The following is a 20,742-nucleotide window of genomic DNA, read 5'->3' as shown; positions in this document are numbered from 1 at the left end:
TACTTGAAGTTTATTCATTTAAATGTGAATCATATCTAAAAATGACCTCACAGCAACATCCAGACTGATGTTGGCCAAACATTTGGATATCACAGATAAGTCAAGTTGACAGGTAAAACTAACCATCACAAAAAGCAAACACTTCACAAAATGCCAAGAGTACACAAGAGAGAGTAAAAGTGACTCAGATGATGAAATGGTGTCATAATGAAGATATATTTTTGAAATGTACCACTCAATAACAAAAGTTGGGACTGTCAATTGCACGCGGTTGTTCTACAGTGGGTGGAAGCAGAGCTTTCTGTCAAAAAGACAGGTATCGGGGTGTCTGGGTGGCTCAGTCAGTTAAGCATCCAACTCTTGATTTTGGCTCTGGTCATGATCTCACGGTTCATGAGTTTGAGCCCCACATTAGGCTGACAGCATGGAGCCTGCTTGAGATCCTATCTCTGCCTCTCACCCTCTTTGTCTCTCTCTCTTTCAAAATAAATAAATAAACTTAAAAAAAGAGAGAGAGAAGAGTATCAGGTCCACCTGTTTCCTGAATCAAGTGAATATTTTAAAGTATCTTTTCTCAGGGCGCATAGGTGGCTCAGTTAAGCGTCTGACTTTGGCTCAAGTCATGATCTCACGGTTCATGGGTTTGAGCCCTGTGTCGGGCTCTGTGCTGACAGCTTAGAGCCTGGAGCCTGCTTTGGATTTGTGTCTCCTTCTCTCTCTGCCCCTCCCCTACTCATGCTCTGTCTCTCTCTGTCTCTCTCAAAAATAAATAAACATTAAAATAAAATTTAAAAAAATTAATAAATCATCTTTTCTCTAAACCCACTTTCACTATGACATTCTGACTTTCAGAAAGAACCATTAATTAATTCTTGTGGCTACCTGGTCGTTACCCTAACAGTCTAAAGAGTATCTGGGTCTCGACCAAACCTTGGCCACCACACTTAACCTTATTTCCCTCAATTCTCCATCTACAACGCTGGTTACAATCAACACGTCACTTTAGTTCTACAGAATCTCACACTGTTCCTGCTTTGTAGCCCTGTTTATTTTCTTCTCATCTACAATTTTTTTTCCTCTGTCTGTTCGCCAAATGTACTGATCCTTCACAGAGTAACGCAAGCTCTATCAATCAGTCAAGTTCATCTCTGAATTCTCCATTTTTGCCACCACCAAGTGCTCGGTACACCTTCATTAAATACTTCATAATACGATAAAGCAACCTAAGGTCGATGATACTATTGCAATAAACTCATTTCTATTAATTTTGTTTCTAAATTTTGCTGATATGAAGAGGAATAATAAATATAACATCCAAGGAACTGCATTGCTATCCAATCAGTACACAAATAATTTATAGTGACAGAATCACAACATTTTATTTTCAATAACAAAACATCTATTGAAGTCCTACGATATGAACCAAGAGGCGGACTAGACTCTGGACTTAAAATGAGAGATGAGATGACAATCTGGCAGGGGAAAAACAAAACAAAACAAAACAAAAATTAAATGTCTTGTTGGTACAGCAGGAAACTTGTATAATAGAAAATAAGCAAAATACTTAGAAACCATCTCATGCATTTCTTTATTTTAAAGCTGAAGACACCAAGGCTCAGAAAGCAACAAGCAGCTGGTCCACAGTTACGTGTATATTTAGGCAGCAGAACCTGGTACTGGACCCCAAGCCATTCATTGGTTGCTTCAATTCATTACAGCCCATGGAGAGAACAGGTTCACCCACATAGCAGAGCAAATCAGCACAGCTCCAGATTTCACCTAAAAAGCATCTCATCAGGCTCTCAAGCCGGGATTTTTTTTTTTTTTTTTTTTTGTAGAGCAATGGCCCAGTCTGGGAGCGGCAAAGCATTAATCTCACCATTAAGGCCCTGACACTGCTGAGATCTTTACCACCAGTGAGTAGCAATTATTTTTGTAGTAGAGGTCCATGTACAGAGAATTGATTCTCCAGTGCATATGAATATCCCCTATTAGCCCCACTTGATAAGTGGGGGCTGTGCTCAGGGCTGCAGTGGAGGGCTACAATTGCCCAATCGAATAGTCTCTCTTCATGCATAAACATTACTCCTGCTATCACTAATGGGATAGGGTTCCACAGCGCTGCGGAAAATAGAGCCCACAGTCTTGTGATAAATCTGTCAAATGTGACATGCTCTATGTGAAGAGCAGCGCCACGGCTGATTAAATGAGCAACCCGGTGTATGGTACAATAATGCGTCAAAGCACTCGGGTGCAGACAGCTGGTTCGAAGCTCCGGGAGACAAATCAGGACTTCAAAGATGAGTCATTAGAAGGAACCCAGGTTAAAAAAAAAAAAATACCCATACTGGAAACACTGTAGACTTCTCTCATGAACATGCCCTTCACTCCCCTTCTCTTCCTTGCCTTCTTTTGGTCACTCTCCTAAAACCCAACGTGGAAGTCTGGACAAGGTGCCCTACGGTACTGAGGTGAGAGCCAGAAACACAGCTCATCGTACACAGCTCATCGGTGGTCTGGCTGGATGAGACACAGGCCAACCGCTGATCTCTGGCTGTCCTTCCATGCTGTGACCATGGGACACGCCACATGCCCTACCTGACAAAATCCCCAAAGACCAAAGCTCTTCCTTCCCTCCCTTTCCCCCTTTCTTCCCGCACCACACAGTGATATTGTGACATAATATGAAATATATATTTGGTTTGTGTCCCTGGCTCTTAAGACCCTTGGAATTTCTCCAATGACGAAGGTTAGTGGAGCATCTTCTGTTATTCATAACAAGTCCCTTTCCACCACACCTGGGTTTATGCTGATGAGGTGACTCTTGGAGGTTGGAGGCTGGTTGCTGAGGAACCAATCATGTGACTAAGGGGTTGGAACTTTCTTTCCCACCCCCAGCCTCTGGGGGCTCAATCACCTACTGCCAATGACATAAAGAATCATGCCTACTTAACAGAAACTCTGTAAAAATCCCTACGTGACAGGTTTGTGAGAGCTTCTGGGTTGGTGGACACATCAAGGTGCGAACGGGGGTGCACCTGAATGGGGCTTGAAGCTCTGTGCCCCTTCCCTATACTTTGCTCTATGCATCCCTTCCGTGTGGTTCTTCCTGAGCTATATCCTTTATAATACATCAGTAACAGGGAGTAGTGCTTCCCTGAGTTCTGTGAGCCATTCTAGCAAATTATCCAACCCAGGGAAGGGTCATGGGGACCCCTGTCAGTCAGAAATTTGGGACAGGAGGCCTGCACTTGCGATTGGCCTGTGAAGTGGGGGCGGGCTTCTGGGACCAAGTCCTTAACCTGCGGGATCTGTGCTGACTCCAGGTAGCTAAGTGTCAGAATCGAATTCAATTTATGTGCAAGGGACATTCTGGCTCTGCTTCAGATAATACCGCATCAACTCTACCAGTCCGATACTGGCAAATCCTACGTACTTCTGGGAAAGATGTCTTACGGACTATTCACAAAAATAAATTACAAAGCCAATTTGCAAAAAACAAAAACAAAAACAAAAACAAAAAAACAAAAAACAGTCCTTGGAGTGCCTGGGTGACGCGATGGGTTCACTGTCTGATTCTTGATTTTGGTCCAGGTCATGATCCCAGGGTCATAGGATCAAGCCCCCCCTCCCCCCCCCCCACCGCCTTGATCTCTGCTGAGCATGTAACCAGCTTGGGACCCGCCCCCTCTCTCTCCCCTGCCCCCCTGCACCCTCCCTGCTTTCACTCATTCCCTCTGTCTAAAATTTTTTTAAAAAGACTTTTTGAAGACTTTTTAGATTATTCATTTGTTTGTTTATGCGCTCATGCATCCATTTACATAAACTATATTTACAGTTCACAGTGTAGGTAGTGTGCTAGACTCCAAGGGTCTAACATCTGTTGGAGACATTTTTTCTGTCCTCAAAGAGTTTACTACCTCAACAGGGCTTAACACACCTTTTCTGTAGAAACCAGATAGTAAATCTTTTAAGCTTTGCAGGCCATCAGGTTTCTGCTGCAATTCGTTAACCGTCACAGTAACACCAAAGCCGTCATAAATCATATGCGAATAAGTAACCGAGTTCCAACGAAACTTTTTTTTAATGGATCTAAAACTTGAATTTCATACAATGTTCACATGTGACAAACTATCATTCTTCTTTTGACTTTTTTTAAGACATGAATGTCTTAAAAATGTAAGAACCATTCTTCTCTCACAAACCATACAAAAACAGGAGCTAGGCCAGATTTGGTCCGTGGGCTCTACTTTGACAACCCCTGGTCTACATGGGGAGAACTGGGGTCTACGGAGAGTCTGTAGATCACTCTATTCCCATCCGGGTTGATAAGAGGAAAAGAAACCCATATAAATTATGTACCTCCAGGCTCAGGGGTACAAGGCGAGCTTTGGGTTTGACTACATTATGTCTCAACAGAAAGCTAGACAATTGTTGGAGACCACAGAAGTATTTCTCACCTGCTCTTAATGGCATTGTTCCTCATCTGTTAAATGAGATTGAAACTCCCTCCCTCTTGGTGTTATTGCCAGGACTACAAACGATGCTCATAAAATACCTAGCCTGCTCCTAGCCAATAGAATTCACTCCATACTGGCCGCTGTAAACAAATCAGCTTTGCCATACAGGGTGCACAGGGAATCTGAAGGATTGTTCTTCCATTTTAATTTGGATCAGGGCACTTTTCGGTGCCCTTAAAGCAAAGGTGTTTGTTTGGTTGACTGGTTGCTCAATATTTTTAAGTTAGAATTTTATTATTACTATCATTATTACTTTGATATTTACTGTTTAATTTTGCCTATATTACATACTCATTCATCCTTTTTATTATTTTAAAAAGAAACAGAAAGGCCATATATATGGGAGATAGTCTTGCCCATAGCTTATGCCCCAAAGAAGAGAAACATAAATATAGATCCCCCTTCTCTCCTTTTCTTGGGAATGTCAGTCCCCTAAAAAGATCTCCTTTTCTGATTTGGGTTAGTACTCTTTGCCCGAGAATAATCCTTTGGCTATAGACTGAACGTTTGCTTCCCCCCGGCTCCCAAATCCATATGTTGAAACCTAATCCCCAATGGGATGGTATTTGGACATGGGGCCTTTGGGAGCTGATTAGGTCATGAGTGTAGAGCCCTCATATATGGGATTAGTGCCCTTATGAAGAGACCTTTCTCATGTCTTCTTCCACTATGTGTAGATATGGTGAGAAGATAGCCATCCCTGAACCAGAAAGCTGGCTCTCACCAGACACCAAATCAGCCGGCACCTTGATCTTAGAATCCCCAGCCTCTAGAACCCTAAGAAATACACTCCTGTTGTTTATAAGCCACCCAGGCTATAGTAGTTTGTTGTAACAGCCCAACTGGACTAAGACGCCTTTCAAACAACGACCACTCCGTACAAAAGCACAGACTCTGAATTGTGCAGCAAATTCCTACTTTCCCCTCCATCTTGCACACACACGCTTGCCAGCCTCCAATGAAACAGTAGATTCAGACCTAATCACAGCACTGGAATATTCCCGAACCTCTAAGCTTCCCTTATACCGAGTACATGAAACCCGCCCTTCATAAGGACAGTGCCCACCTACACCACTCTGCCCAGCATCCAAACTTTTTAAAACTCAGCTAGCATCCATAGAGTTTCTAAATTAAGTAGAATAAGGTTGCAGACTTATTGCTTCCTTTTGTTTTTTTTTTAAGTAACTTGATGAAACTTTTTATATGAACTGGTTCCAAGCATACCAATCCTTAAAAAGTAGCAAATCCCTCCTTAGGCTGATGCAGCGGACTTAAGTACAGCTTAGGGTTGAACAAATAACCAGACCTGGTGGGTAATTGTTGTCAGAAATAACACTTTGACGTGCACTGTTAAAATAAAATGAGTCTATTTCACAAACATTTTCCAATGGAGCAGGATTTTTAAAAATAGGTAACCTCGTTCAGTTACATTCCCAGTTGTGAGACTACTTTTTCACTTCATAATTACAAGTGACAGATGTTGAGCTCCTAACTCAGACCTGGCAGTATGCTAAGTGCATTACTGTATATAATTCTCACACAGCACCATGGACTGAGGACTACTGTTGTTTTTATTTTATAGATAAGAAAAGTCAGGATTAAAAGAGTACCTTGTCCAGGATCCCACAGCTCATAAATGATGAATGTAGATTTGATTTTTGCTTCGTCTGACTTAACCACATATGGGTCTAAGGACTAAGCAACGTTGTTTCTGATGAGCCCATTCGTTCCCCTCTGAACCCACTAGAAGGATCTAGAGTTTTTCTAAAGTCAAGTGGTTGCATTTATTCTTTAGATTAAAAACTTTTATACTATGTGTCCAGAATGCTACATCTTCTCTGAGTACTTGTTTGAGCACATGAAGAGACAGAACTCTTTTTTTTTTTTTAATTAATAATGGCCTTAGTTATAACCATTTCTACGGTCCAACTCCTTAGGTAAGAATCAAAGTGGTGTCCAAACATTTCGCAACATCTGTATGCCTGGCATCTAAATCATACGGGCTTCTTCAAATGTCCATTGATTGATGAATGGAAGAGAACATACAGTGGAATGTTACATAACCATAAAAAAAAAAAGAATGAAATCTTGCCATTTGCAAAGTCGTGGATGGAGCTAGAGTATTATGCTAAGCGAAGTCAGTCAGAGAAAAACAAATACCATATGATGTCACTCATATGTGGAATTTAAGAAACAAAAAAAAATGAGCAAAGGGAAAAACAGAGAAAGAGAGACAAATCAAGAAACATATGCTTAAATATAGAGAACAAACTGGTGGTTACCAGAAAGGAGATGGGGGAGGGATGGGTTAAATAGGGGATAGGTAGGAAAGAGTGCACTTGTCATGATGAGCACTGGGTGTTGTGTGGAAATGTTAAATCACCGTATTGTACACCTGAAAGTAATATAACACTATATGTTAACTATACTGAAATTAAAAATACATACATACAGCATATGGACATCTTTTTATTAAACAATGCTAAGGCTCTCCCCTTAGTCTGACCAGTTCACTTAATCAGACCTTCATTTTGATACTGAAGTTGATTAGAACTCTAATATTTGAACTAAAGAGCAAATGGAAACTTTCTTGCTAAAATAAGTTTGGTCATCACAAATAAAATACATCGTTTTTATTATCCTACATTTTAAAAAAATGCCTTCTCTGAGCTAATTCATGTTATAACTTTAGCTTTTATAGTTCGTGCACACGAGCTTCCATTTTTGGAAGGACTCTGCATCTGTAAGAAAATAACTGAATACATACATTGTTTATTGTATTACCCAATATCCCTTACGTAGAGATCCAAGTGATAGACTCCATCCAAAATTTATTGTAATTGTCTTTCCAAAATAACTTGTAGCCTTCTTAATTACCATTCAATAAATACCATCCTAACCCTTGGGTTTCCTCTATTGTTTTTGTGCCAAACCTGTATTGTGCTTTGTCCTTTGTGAAACCAGAACCAAATTTAGTCCCAGGTATAGTAACCTACTAATCACAAGTTCCTGTTCAAAGTCTCCTGTTTCTCTAAAGTGCAGTAAATAGGGGTTGATGACATGATTAGTATCTATGCACTGCTCTTTGACTATGAGAAAAATTGTTTCCATATATACAGAGTCTTGTATCAATTATTTAGTCAATGCTCAGACCATATCTGCCAGTCCTTATTCCTTCACGTTATCTTAAAATAAAGGTGATGTCTTAAATAAAGAAACATGTGCTAAATCAATGTGATCCATTTGTCAGTGACATGGAATCGGGTTTGAAAATATACCCTCCGTCCCATGCAGGCCACTTCTCTTAAGTAGATGGTGCTATTTAAAATTGTAAAGTTTCAACAGGTAGACTTTCTCCAGTTGTAGATAATTATGGGAAGAGGAAAAAAGAGTAGAAAATGTACCCTCTTGGGTGATATTAGAATATCCTAGTCAACTCTGAAAATATGGACAAATAAAGAGATGCACTGGGGAGGGAGATCTAATAGTGCATTTATACAAATCTATAATACATTTAAGTACAACGGGGCGCTGCCTCTACCCAACTATTTCTTATCATTTATTCAATCCAACAAATTTAACAAGTCACTGCTGTATATAAGGCACTTTTGTGGACATGAAGAACAGAAAAGTAAATTAAGTAGTTTTTGCCTTCAAGGATTTTATGAGTTATATAGCATCTGTAACTGTCTTGGGTACAAATACACTTTAATGTTAGGGTTCAAAAGTTGTACCTGGCCCTGTCCATCCTCTGTTATATGCTCCTGCCTTATCACAGTTTGATTTGCTTTTCTCCATACTGCTTTTCTAGTGTTTGACACAATTCTATTCCTATTCAAGGTGAGAAGCTTTGTGCGTATTTCCCCATTTCTATACTTTGTCTCTTCCAGGCCAGCTGACCAAAGCCTCCCGGGAAACCTTCCTGGTCAGACATACACTTCTAAGGTCAGATAGGAGAACCCCCAGTTATTCAGGATTGACTCTTTTAGAGAAGACCCTCTAGAAAGGTCGGTAGAATCTCGCTGCCCCCAACAATACTAACACGTTTCATATGAACAGTTGAGTTCATCCGACTCTCCAAGGCTTTTCTTCTTTTCTTTGTCACTTCAAGAACTGGTTTAAAACACAATTATATGGTAATTATTCCATGTGATGTAATGAGCAACTTCTGACTTCTTTTCCTCATTTCAGACAATTAAATACACATCTGAGACGTCATTCCTCTGCCACAGGTGTGCACATTACCATCACAGATAGAAAATACAGGATTTCAGAGTTCGAGTCAGACGAGTTCCTACTCAAACCTTTTTCTGCTGACCAGATTAAGTCCTATTTAAATCATTGTCAGCCACATGTCAGGTTATCTTAGAAAGGGTATACACAGAAAAAAAAAAAAAAAAAGCAAAAAGAAAGACATGAATTCCCAGAACCCTGGATCGGCTAAAAGTAGAAGTTAAAATGTGATGTATTCGTTCTATTTGTTCTGATTCTGAATTATTCAGCAGCACTTTTGGACACAGGGAAAAATGGGCAAATACTGAGTTTTTATATTTGGTCTACTTAATGTCACAAGTTCTGTATAATGTGACAGTATTGCATAATGTACAGTGGAAAAATACATGTGCTGCTCACTTTAGTCTCATAAAACCCTATTTCAAATTTTAAGGCAAAGGCAAATCTAGTGATATTGTCCCTATGGGCTGTTATTTGAACCTCTGCAACTTTGGGCATGTAATATGTGACTATTCACTAATAAGATTATTTAGTCTACACATCATGAAAGTGTTCTGAAATCTGTTTCAAAAGAATTACTACAGGATTTCCAGTTCCAACAATATGACTGACTAAGTCTGAAGGCTCTCCCAACACAAATTCTTAGAAATAATGGATAAAAGAGAACCAAAAGTCTTCTGAATGCTTAGTTGGCTTTCAGGAATTAGAAGGTGATCTCTAGAGGTTAGGGGGGGAAAAAAGAGGAATTAAAACCCAAAGTGGTAGGACCTGGGTGAACTCTGTGGGGAGGCCTCTGTCTTCGTGACCAAGGGGCTGGATGTTAATATCCACGTAATGACTGAATGAATGTATGTAAAAAAGGAAGCTAGAAAAGAAGTTAGCTCGTAAAACTGGGATCGTTGGAGACAGAGAAGGAAGAGAAGACAAGGGGGAATATCTGCCAATAGGCAAAGGAAAAGAACAAGAAAGAAGAAAAGTTATCTGTCTTTGCCTAGGCTCTGCTGCAAAAGCAATGCACACGAACCGAAAGCCTCTTGGAAATGCAAACCCACATTCACTTTCTTCATGGTCAGATATTACCACATGGTCTGGGAAACTTCAAGCTAAAAATTCATACAAAATTTGGTCATTAGCCAAAACTAGAGCCTTCCAAAACTCAGGCCCAAAGGACTGTCATGGAAATAATAAGCCCCACCTAAAAGATGTGGTCACAGTGAAAATCACCAAACACAAAAAACTGCTCCAACATTTGCAAGACAAAGGAGGATTAGGAGTGCAAGGGCTTTAGATGATAAAACAACAACCAGAAAGTAAATTTTATAAAGTAAAGTACATTTGGCTCTTGGACAATGTAGGGGTTACAAGTATCAACCCCTGTGCGGTCACAATTCCATGCATAACTTTTATTAATTTTTAATGTTTATTTATTTTTGAGAGAGAGAGAGAGTGTAAGTGGGAGAGGGGCAGAGAGAGGGAGACACAGAATCCAAAGCAGGTTCCAGGCTCTGAGCTGTCAGCACAGAGCCCAATGACACAGGGGCTTGAGCCCTTGAACTGTGAGATCATGACCTGAGTCGAAGCCAGACAATTAACCAACTGAGCCACCAAGGTGCCCCTCCATGCATAACATTTAACTCCCCCAAAACTTAACTACTGATAGCCTACTGTTGGTCAGAAGCCTTACCAATAACATAAACAGTCACACGTATTTTGTACATGAATCATATTCTATATTCTTACAATAAAGTAAGATAGAGAAAAAGGTTATTAAGAAAATCATAAGGAAAATATATTTACACTACTGTATGGTATTTATTGAAAAAAAAATCCACACATAAGTGGACCCACATGATTTAAACCTGTGTTGTTCAAGAGTCAACTGTAATTAAGCTATAAAATCCAATTGCCAAGTTGCTTAGTCTAGAAGTAAGACATTAGAAATAAGCCAATTAGAAGTCATAGAAATAAAAAATATAATCACTGAAATTAAAAACTCAGTGTATAAGTTAAAGAACAGATTAGAAATAGCTGAGAGAATATGTGAACTGGAATATGTATCTCAGGAAATTACAGAGTATAAAGGACTTAAAGTCACAAAGATAGAAAATATTAACAGGTGACAAAGAAATATATTAGATAAAATGAGGAATTGCAACATATGAATAACGTAAGTTCCAAAAGAAAAGAGAGACAGAATGCAAGGAGATAATGGCTGAAATCTTTTTGGAAATGATGAAAGACATAAGTCTTCAGATTGAAAGTGTGTGCCCAATGGCTGTGGAGCGGCATAAACAAAAATCAATCCTCACCCAAACACATTATTGTGAAACCAAAGAATATGAAAAAAGAGTAGCAAATTTAAAACCCAATAGAAGAAAGAGCAAATTATCTACAAAAGGACAAAAATTCGATGGTAGAGAATAGAAGCTACATAACAAGGGAACAATACCTTCATAACATTTACAGAAAATTGTTGAGCAAGAGTTTGCATCAAACCCATAATTTTTGAAGAGTAAGAGAAAAATAAATCATTTTATCCAAAGAAACAATGGCAAACAAATAAATTAGTAAGCAAGCATTAACTACATAAAAAAATACCTAAATATGATACAATAAAGACAAAATGCACATTAATATACCGCCCAATAATTACCACATATGGTAGGTGTGAGGGGGTGGGTTGAAGAAAAAGTGGTCTAGTTTCTTTTATTATCTTGAACAAGTTAGAGATAAATAACTTCATGTTAATATCTTCTATTCAAATTTTAAGGGTAGCCATTAAAAATACACACAAAACTTTTATTTTCAAAACCCATAGTAGGGGAAAAATGAGCATAAACAAAATCCAATACATTTAATAAATATTAGGAGGAAAGGGGAAAAAAGGAAGCCAAGAAAAATGTAACTAATAAATAGCATAAAAATAAGTAGTGGGGAAAAAATCCAAATAAATCTAAACAGACAAAAACCAATAGCCGAAAAACAGTGATTGTCAGATTGCATTTTAAAAATTAAACAAGGCAACTGAACCTCAGTTCTCTACTCTTTATTTGCACAAAGTTCATTGTCTTTCTTCTCATCTCACCTCCCCCATTTTCTCATTTAAGCTTCCTGGCCTCAATCCCCAAATAAAATAGCTGCACCCAAATCTGAGTTGCAGGGTTTGCTTTGGGGGAAGTAATCTTCCTCGAACCATAAAAAAGAAATACTTTAAACAACCAATGGGTGTTGGGGCACCTGGGTGGCTCAGTCGGTTAAACATCCAACTTCAGCTCAGGTCATGATCTTGTGGTTTGTGAGTTCGAGCCCTACATCGGGCTCTGTGCTGACAGCTCAGAGCCTGGAGCCTGCTTTGGATTCTGTATCTCCCTCTCTCTCTCTGCCCTTCCCCTGCTCACACTCTGTCCCTCTTTCTCTCTCTCAAAAATAAATAAACATTAAAAAAAATGTTTAAACAACAAACAGGTGTAAAGACACATATATTTAAAGGAAAATAAATCAAGGAAGGTTTATCAGGCAAAACAAAAGACCTACTAAACAACAGACCAAATGGATGGATGGATGGATGGATGGATAGGTGATGGGTGGATGGATGGAGAGGTGGATGGATGGATAGACAAATGATAGATACAAAGATAGATAGATAGATATTTCTGTAAAAGATAAGAATGATTCTGAACTATGTGCTCTCTAAAATATAGTCTCAAATATATTCAAGAATTCCTAAAATTACAAAGTAGCTAGCAATTATAGCAGCAGCTTGTAGAAAGGATGTCTTTTAGTAATTGAGAGGCCATGCTGACTAAAAATCAGTAAAGATAGTAAATAAATTTACAGCTTGACCTTAGAAACATAGCTAGAACATACTAGACCACAAATGAAGTTTCTATAAATACCAAACAGCACATATCAGCTAAGTTCTCTGTGATGCAATAAAATTAAAATAATGAAAATATTACCAAGTCCTCTCATACATTTGGAAATTTGGAAAAGCACCCCTAAATTATTCATGAGTCATGGAAAATATGAAAATGGAAGAGAACAAATGTAAAACTGAATGACAATGAGATATATGCAAAACAATACTTTGAAAAAAAATTATAATCTTCTTATATTGATTATACTAACATGAAAGGAAAATTAAAAGTTAATGAAATAATCATCCAGTTGGAAAAAAATGAACAATGGAATATACTTGAAGAAAACAGAAGTGAGAAAAATGTTAAAATATGGTCAAAATGTTATAGAGAGAAATTAAAAACACCAGGACTAATTACATCTACACTGTCCAATTAGGCAGTCCCTTGCTTTGTGTGTCTATCAAGCACCTGAAATGAGACTAGTGTGGCAATGAAACTGAATTTTTAATTTAATTTTAATTAATTTACATATACATTTTCAAACTGAAGCAATACAAAGTAGCTTTTCATCCAGTGACATTGTTTTGGTAGAATTTATTGCTTTAGAAAAGCTATATTTCACTTTAACCATTGGAAATGAATCATCCAATTTGAGATCTCCTTTGAATATAAAATACACACCAGATTTTGGTGACTTAGTATAAAAAAGAAGAAAATATCTCATTCGTAATTTGCATATTGGTATATGTTAAAAGTGATAATATTTTAGATATATTGCATTAAATAGAATACAGCAAAACCTTGGATTATGAGTAACTTGTTCTGCGAGTGTTCTATAAGACAAAAACATTTCTAATAAATTTTAACTTGATAAACAGCGATGTCTTGCAATACGAATAGTACGTGATGCTAAACATCACATGATCACAACTGAGCCAATGGTTCTTGAAATTCGCTTTGATATACAAGTGCTTTGGATTATAAGCATGGGTACAGAACAATTTCTGCTCGCAAACCAAGGTTTTACTGTGCATTACTAAACTTAATTTCACCTGAGTTTTTTTTTCCCCTGTGTTTGAGTGTGGCTACCAGAAGATTTTAAATTATTTATGTGGTTCATATTACATTTCTATTGAACAGCGCTGACTTACAGAGTTTAGCAACATTCTTGAGTACAAGAATAAAATATAAAATGTAATAGCATTTCTATGCAACAAAAGAATTACAAATAAAATTTTATTAGGATACAATTGCCACAACATTATAACTAGGAGAAAAAGTACTGAAATAGATAAAAGTATACGTAGATAAAAGGAGAGATATTTCATATAAGTCAATTAAAAGTTTAAGCATCTTAAAGACGATAACGCTGTCCAAATAAATGTATAAATTCAGTGCAATTCAATGTTTCTGTATACTAGACATGAACATTTGGAGGCACACATTTAAAATCTGTGCCATTTAGACTTAGATATAAACCTAACAAAATATGCGCAGAATCTGCATGCTCAAAACCATGAAACACAGATACAAAAAATCAAAGAAAACCTTTGTACAATACAGAGATACGTCATGCTTATGTTTTGGAAGACATGGTATTATTGATATGAAAATTTCCCTGAAATTAATCTATGAATCAACACGATCCCAATCAAAACCCCACTAGCATTTTTGCAGCTAATAAGTGAATCTAAAATGTATGTGGAAACACAAAGGAATTAGAAAAGTTGAGACAATTTTGACAAAGCAAAGGTTGGAGGGTTCACGCTATGTAATTTCATTGTCTACATAAAGCTAAGTTATCAAACAGTGTACTATCAAAATAGACCCACACAAATATGCCTAATTGTGTTGACAAAGCGGTAAAGACAGTTAATGGGAAAGAATAGCTTTTTCAACACGTTTTGAAATAGCTGGACGTTCGTATTCAAGAAACTGAACATCAACCTATTCCTCGTGCCCCATTACAAAAATTAAATCGAAATGGGTCATAGGTCTAAATGTAAAGTGGACAACTATAAAATTTTTAAACATAACGTAGGAAACAAGTCTTTTAACCTTGGTTGGGTTAGGCAAAGAATTTGTGGACACAAAACTATAGAAACAACCAGTAAAAGAGAGAAAAATGATAAATGTGGACTTTATCATAATGAACAATTTCGATGAGTTGGCTAGTAGAATGAAGAGCTAACCACCAACCGAGAGACAGTATTTGTAAGTCACGTATCTGACCAAGGGCTTGTATCCAGAATATATAAAGAAATCTCAAAAGTCAACAGTAATGAAACACACAGACCGATAAAAGAGTGGACAAAAATTTGAACAGACATATCTTCAAAAACGATATACAGATGGCAAACAAACACATGAAGCACAATGAGACACTACTACATATTAGAATGGCAAATATTAAAAATTCATAAATAGAAACTGATCATACCAAATGCTGGTAAGGATAGAGCAACTGAAACTCTCATACATTGCTGGTGGAAATGCAAAATTGTACAACCACCATAAAAGTCTGTTCAATAGCCTCTTAGAAGGTTAAACACATACTTATCATATAGTTGAGATATTTCACTCTTATTTGCTCAATTAGAAACGCTATTAAATACAAGTGAGTTTGATATACGACAGAGATGTGTTACATATCACAGGGAAAATGATGGACTGACTGTTCAATAAAATGATAATGAAAATTAGTGATATGTGATAAAAAATGTGTCTAGATCTTTCCCCCCATGGCATACACATGCAGGTGTGCACACACAAATGGATTAAGCCCTAAACCTCGAGAATTAACTTAGTAATTTTTAGGGTAAAATATAATAGATCTATATGGTATCAAAGTAAAAGGGAATTTTTAAATAAACACAAAACCATAAAAGATAAAAGAAAAAATGCTGAGTTTGAGAACATTCCAAAAATAAACTTCAATGTGAAAAAACACTCTAAGTAAAAGGGAAAAAAAAAAAAAAGGTCCACAGATTGGGAGATCTTTGCAGCACATATAACTGACACATTAATACTATTCAGGACATAGAAAAAATTCCTTTTAAAAAACAAAGAAACGAAAATTTCAGTCAAAAAGTGAACAAAGGTGATAAAACTTTAATAAAAGCCTGAATTGCCATCAACATGTGAAATACATTCATATTTATATTTAGTCCTTCAGGAGAGAAACTGATTTAAAAACTATGGCTTATTAATACAATGGAATACTATATAGCAATTTATTTTTTTTTTATTTTTTAAATGTTTATTTTGGGAGAGAGAGAGGGAGACAGAGCACGAGCAGGGGAGGGGCAGAGAGAGAGAGGGAAGACACAGAATAGGAAGCAGGCTCCAGGCTCAGAGCTGTCAGTACAGAGCCCCATGCGGGGCTTGAACTCACAAGCTGCGAGATCATGACCTGAGCCGAAGTCGGACACTCAACCGACTGAGCCCCCTAGGCGCCCCCTATATAGCAATTTATATAAATGAGTATATAGCTTCAGAAATAAAACTCTAAAACCTACTGTTGAGTGAAAAAGGCAAGTTGCAAAAGTACACCTCTAAAAGAAACATCAAACACGTACATTTTAAAATCACATTATAAATAAGTATTATATACATATACATTCGTAAGTACTAAAAGCATCAGAACTGCATGAAGGAACACTTAGAGCACCAAATGCTGGTAAGAGCGAGGACGGGTTCTCTGTGGGGATGAAGAACGTCCCAGCCACTTAGGAAGAAAGTTTCTTACAAAACGAAACATACTCTTACCATGTGATCCAGCAACCCATGTCCTTGGCATTTGCCCAAAGGAGTTGAAAACCTACGTCCACACAAAAACCTGCACACAGATGCTTACAGCAGCTTTGTTTATAACTGCCAACGCTCAGAAGCAACCAAGGTGGTCTTCAGCAGGTGAGTGAATAAATTCACTTGATCCGCCCACACAATGGAATATTATGCAGCATGAAAAAGAAATAAACTATCAAGCCATGACAAGACGTGGAGGTACCTTAACTGTATATTATCAAATGAAAGGAGCCAGTCTGAAACGGTTACGTACGTACGTGTGATTCCAACTACGTGGCATTCTGGAAAAGGCAAAACGATGGAGATAACAAGACCAGCGGTTGCCGGGAGTGAGAGGGCAGAGAGATGGACAGGTGGAGTACAGAGGAATTTTTAGGGAAGAAACGACACTCTGTTTGAAACTGTAACGATGGATACGTGTCATCATACATTTGTCAAAACCCACAGAATGTACGCCACCAAGAGTGAACCCTAAGATACACTAGGGACTTTGGATGATTAGGACGTGTCAATGTAGGTTCATCCTTGGTTTAAAAATAACAACAACAAAAAAGAAAAAACACTCTGGTGACTGATGTTGATAATGGGGGACTAGGGTGGGCAGGGGGTGTGTGGGAAGTCTCTGTACCTCCCTCTCAACTTGGTTGTAAGCCTAAAACCGCTCTACGGAACTCTTTTTTAAAAAAAAAGACATGGAAAAGGTTCACACCATTTTCTCAAGAGTGGTGTCTTCTGAGGAGAGAGAATAAATGGGACGAAAATTTGGGTGTATGAGTAGAGTTCTACTTGTATGAGAAGGGGGTGGGGGTGGAGAGGGAGAGAGTTGTGCACTAAAAATGGCAAATGTTAACAACTATTTAAACTTGGTGGTGCGCCTATTTTCTGTTTGAATTTTTTCATAATCTTTAAACAATTTCTCTGCAGAGACATAGCATTTCATAAATGTGTTAAACAATGTCGAAATTATTAGAACCCACATTTGTCTTCCAAAATAGTTCCATTAAAGGGCAACTCTCATTTACTTTATATGTTTCTGAAAAATAACTTGTTTGCTATTTCATATATACTCCTTGGTGAAAGACTGGGGTAAAACACTGAGCTATAGAGTTCAGGGTAAAGGGAAGGGCATCGTGCATTTCTTTCAGTAAATATCAGATGAATGTTCTAAGAATATTAATTAATTTGCTCGAGGGGGTAGAGCCTTAGGTAAAGAAATGACATTAGAACTGGAAGCTTGAGAAGCTGAGGCTCTCACTGTACGTCTGGGGGTTACTTGCCCCCACTGATGCCCACAATGCATTGTAAGTTGTCAATGCCGCACCTGGGAAATGATATTTAGAAAGGTCCCCATGCTTCCTCCACTCCCAGCAGGATACCATGAATTATTTAATTTCCTAGAATTCCTTAATCTTTATACCAAAAAAAAAACAAAAACAAAAACAAGTTTGTCCTCCACTTTAACAGTCATATCACTTTTTTTTTTTCTTCCAGTGCCTTCATGAAGTTCCTGCTATGGAAGCTTAGCCTTCCTTGATGGCGGTTATTGGAAATGAAAAGCTGCCGGGTCTTGCCAGCCTCCATCTTACGCTATTTAATTTTCACTCTGGAGTTCACAAAATGGCCTTTTCTATAATGCATTCCATGTTTCCGGATAGAGAAGATTGCTAGCACAGTAAATATCCATCTAAGCCTTCGTTCTCATCAACAAAACATGTCGTTTGTAGTACCCACACATCAACAGAACTTCCTCAAGCCTGCCACTATTGCTTTTTCATAATTATATTTTATAATCCTCCTTTACACACGAGAGCTCAATTCACTTCCTCCTACAATGCATTAGCAAACCTCTTCACATCCATTAGTGGTATCACAAGCTCCACAGAATCGTTCCCTCTTCAAAATATTTTATTATTAAGTTACTGTACTGTGAGCTGGGAGTCTATGAATATTTAAGCAAGGCATTGTATGTTTATGTACACTCGCCAAGACAAAAAAAAAAAAAAAAGCCTATTTGCCCTAATATTTTGGCAATGGTTTAAAAGCTGCTATGTTTTGAAAAAGAAATGTTTGTTCAAGTTGAAATTGATTGCTATAAATAAGTAAAGAATCCATTTCTGTTTTGTTTTGTTTTGTTTTTTTTAAATCTTGATGATCTAAACCTTACCTGCTCTTCAATCTGCAAATAAAGTGTCAGTGCTGGTTAACAGCCAGGATAGGAGCAAACTGACTGCAGGGCTCGGAGAAGCCAGGAAAGTTTGTTAGCACTGCTAACTCTTTCCAGTTTTGCTGGCTCTATATTCACTTTTTAGCATTTGATTAGCCCTACATCTCATTAATGGTTATGGTGACATCTCCATCATTGTTTATAAATTCTTAAGGTATACCATTCAAGTTAGTTGGGTACACGTATAGACATCGATAATCCATTGATTTCATCCAAAATAAAGTTAATTATATGGTTTGGAACATTGCATAGTTGAGATGGGATGATCAAAAAAAAAAAAAAAAAAAAAAAGCCTGAGGGGCGCCTGGGTGGTTCAGTCAGTTAAATGCCCGACTTTGGCTCAGGTCATGTCTCATGGTTCGTGAGTTCGAGCCCTGTATCAGGCTCTGTGCTGACAGCTGGGGGCTCAGAGCCTGGAGCCTGCTTCAGATTCTGTCTCCCTCTCTCTCTCTGCCCCACCCCCGTTCACACTCTGTCTCTCTCTCTCTTAAAAATAAATCAACATTAAAAAATTTACTGAACAATGTTGGAAATGTCCATCAATGAATGAAGGGATAAACAGACATGGTATATCCACATATGGGATATTTTTCAGCAATAAAAAGGAATAAAATACTGGTATTGTACAACATGGATAAAACTTGAAGACATTGTGCTAAGTGAAAGATGCCAGCCACAAAAGGCAACATATTATGCAATTGCATTTAATATGAAGTGTCTCAAGTAGGCAAATCTGTATAGATCTGTATAGACTGAAGGCAGATGAGTGGTTGCCTAGGGCTTTTGGGGTAGAGGGGAATTGAGGACTACAAGGTGACAAGTGATAAAGAGATTCTGTTTGTTGAAGTTTGCCTCTTCAGGAATGCCCTGATCTTAGAGGTTCAGATGGTCCCAGGTCGATTCCCTTTCTCGCTTGGGCCACATTTAGTTCATGAGAAACACAACGCCAGATAACGGCGCACTGCGGTCATTGTTGTTCCACTTGTCCAACAGGAGCTGGCCGTCTGTTTGTGCTGTTGTATTTTTCAGATAGGAATTAGACCATCCACAGGGTCTCCCCACTATGGAGAACATATTTCATTGGCTCAGTGAAAGCCTTCTTATTAAGCTGAAGAATTGAACCCAGTTTAGTGTCTTATTGAGTTGGGGTGGAAAAGTAGTACTCACGGGACACAGAAAAGTGTCTCCCCAAATTCTCTCTCTGCCCATTCTCAACTTCCTGTACCCCTTTATCTCCCTTATTTGGTAGAGGGAGTTAAGTGTTTTCTAAACGGTTTTTGCCACCTACTTTTTATATCTTGGTGTAGCACCAACTCATTTTGGAATTTGGTACCTAAAATATTGTGTGTGCGTGTGCATTTATATATAAAGACATCTTTATGTTTATTTCTGATTCCTCTATAGAACTATTAGTTCGCCAATGGCATCGACTAGGTCTGTTACATTCATCACAGTATACACAGCATTTATTCCAGTATGTGGCACTTAATAGGCATTCATACAATATTTGTATAGTGAATGAATGCATGAACACATTTTTTTTAACTTATTCATGAAAATATATAAAGCTAATTCAGAAAGATCCCCTACCCAGCTCTAGCCATGAAACCATACAGGTCCCAAAAGCAATTATCATTTTTTCCACAAGAAATGTTTTTTTCATTTTGAGCCTTTCCTGTAAATGCATCAGTTAAGTAATAAACATTATTTCCAGAGTTCTACACAGTTCTGCCAAAATGTCAATCATGCTATGACACAAACAGGCTTTTTTAAAAATAAAGCAATTTCCAATACAATTGTATACTAAGTGCCATGAATTCTCAGTTAGCTATACAAAAATATCAGGCCTCTCTGCTAATGAAATGAAGGGAAATATAATTGACAGTTATCTTATGAGATTTCATTGTAATGCACATGATGTTATAATAAATCTGGTTACTGGAAATTCTGTGGTACACTGCTTAAAGTATATTAATTGACTGCCTTGGAGTCAGCTTATTTTGAAATTCCTGATTGCAAGCGTTGATATGAATGTACTATACATATGAAGTACATTAGAATAGGACTTTTCCAAATCCATTGCATGTGATCAGTGGAC

The sequence above is a fragment of the Lynx canadensis genome, chromosome B2 (genome assembly GCF_007474595.2).
Source record: "Lynx canadensis isolate LIC74 chromosome B2, mLynCan4.pri.v2, whole genome shotgun sequence".
NCBI classification, from domain to species: domain Eukaryota; kingdom Metazoa; phylum Chordata; class Mammalia; order Carnivora; family Felidae; genus Lynx; species Lynx canadensis.
The sequence above is the reverse complement of the archived record's forward strand: the minus strand, read 5'-3'. Positions refer to the sequence as shown.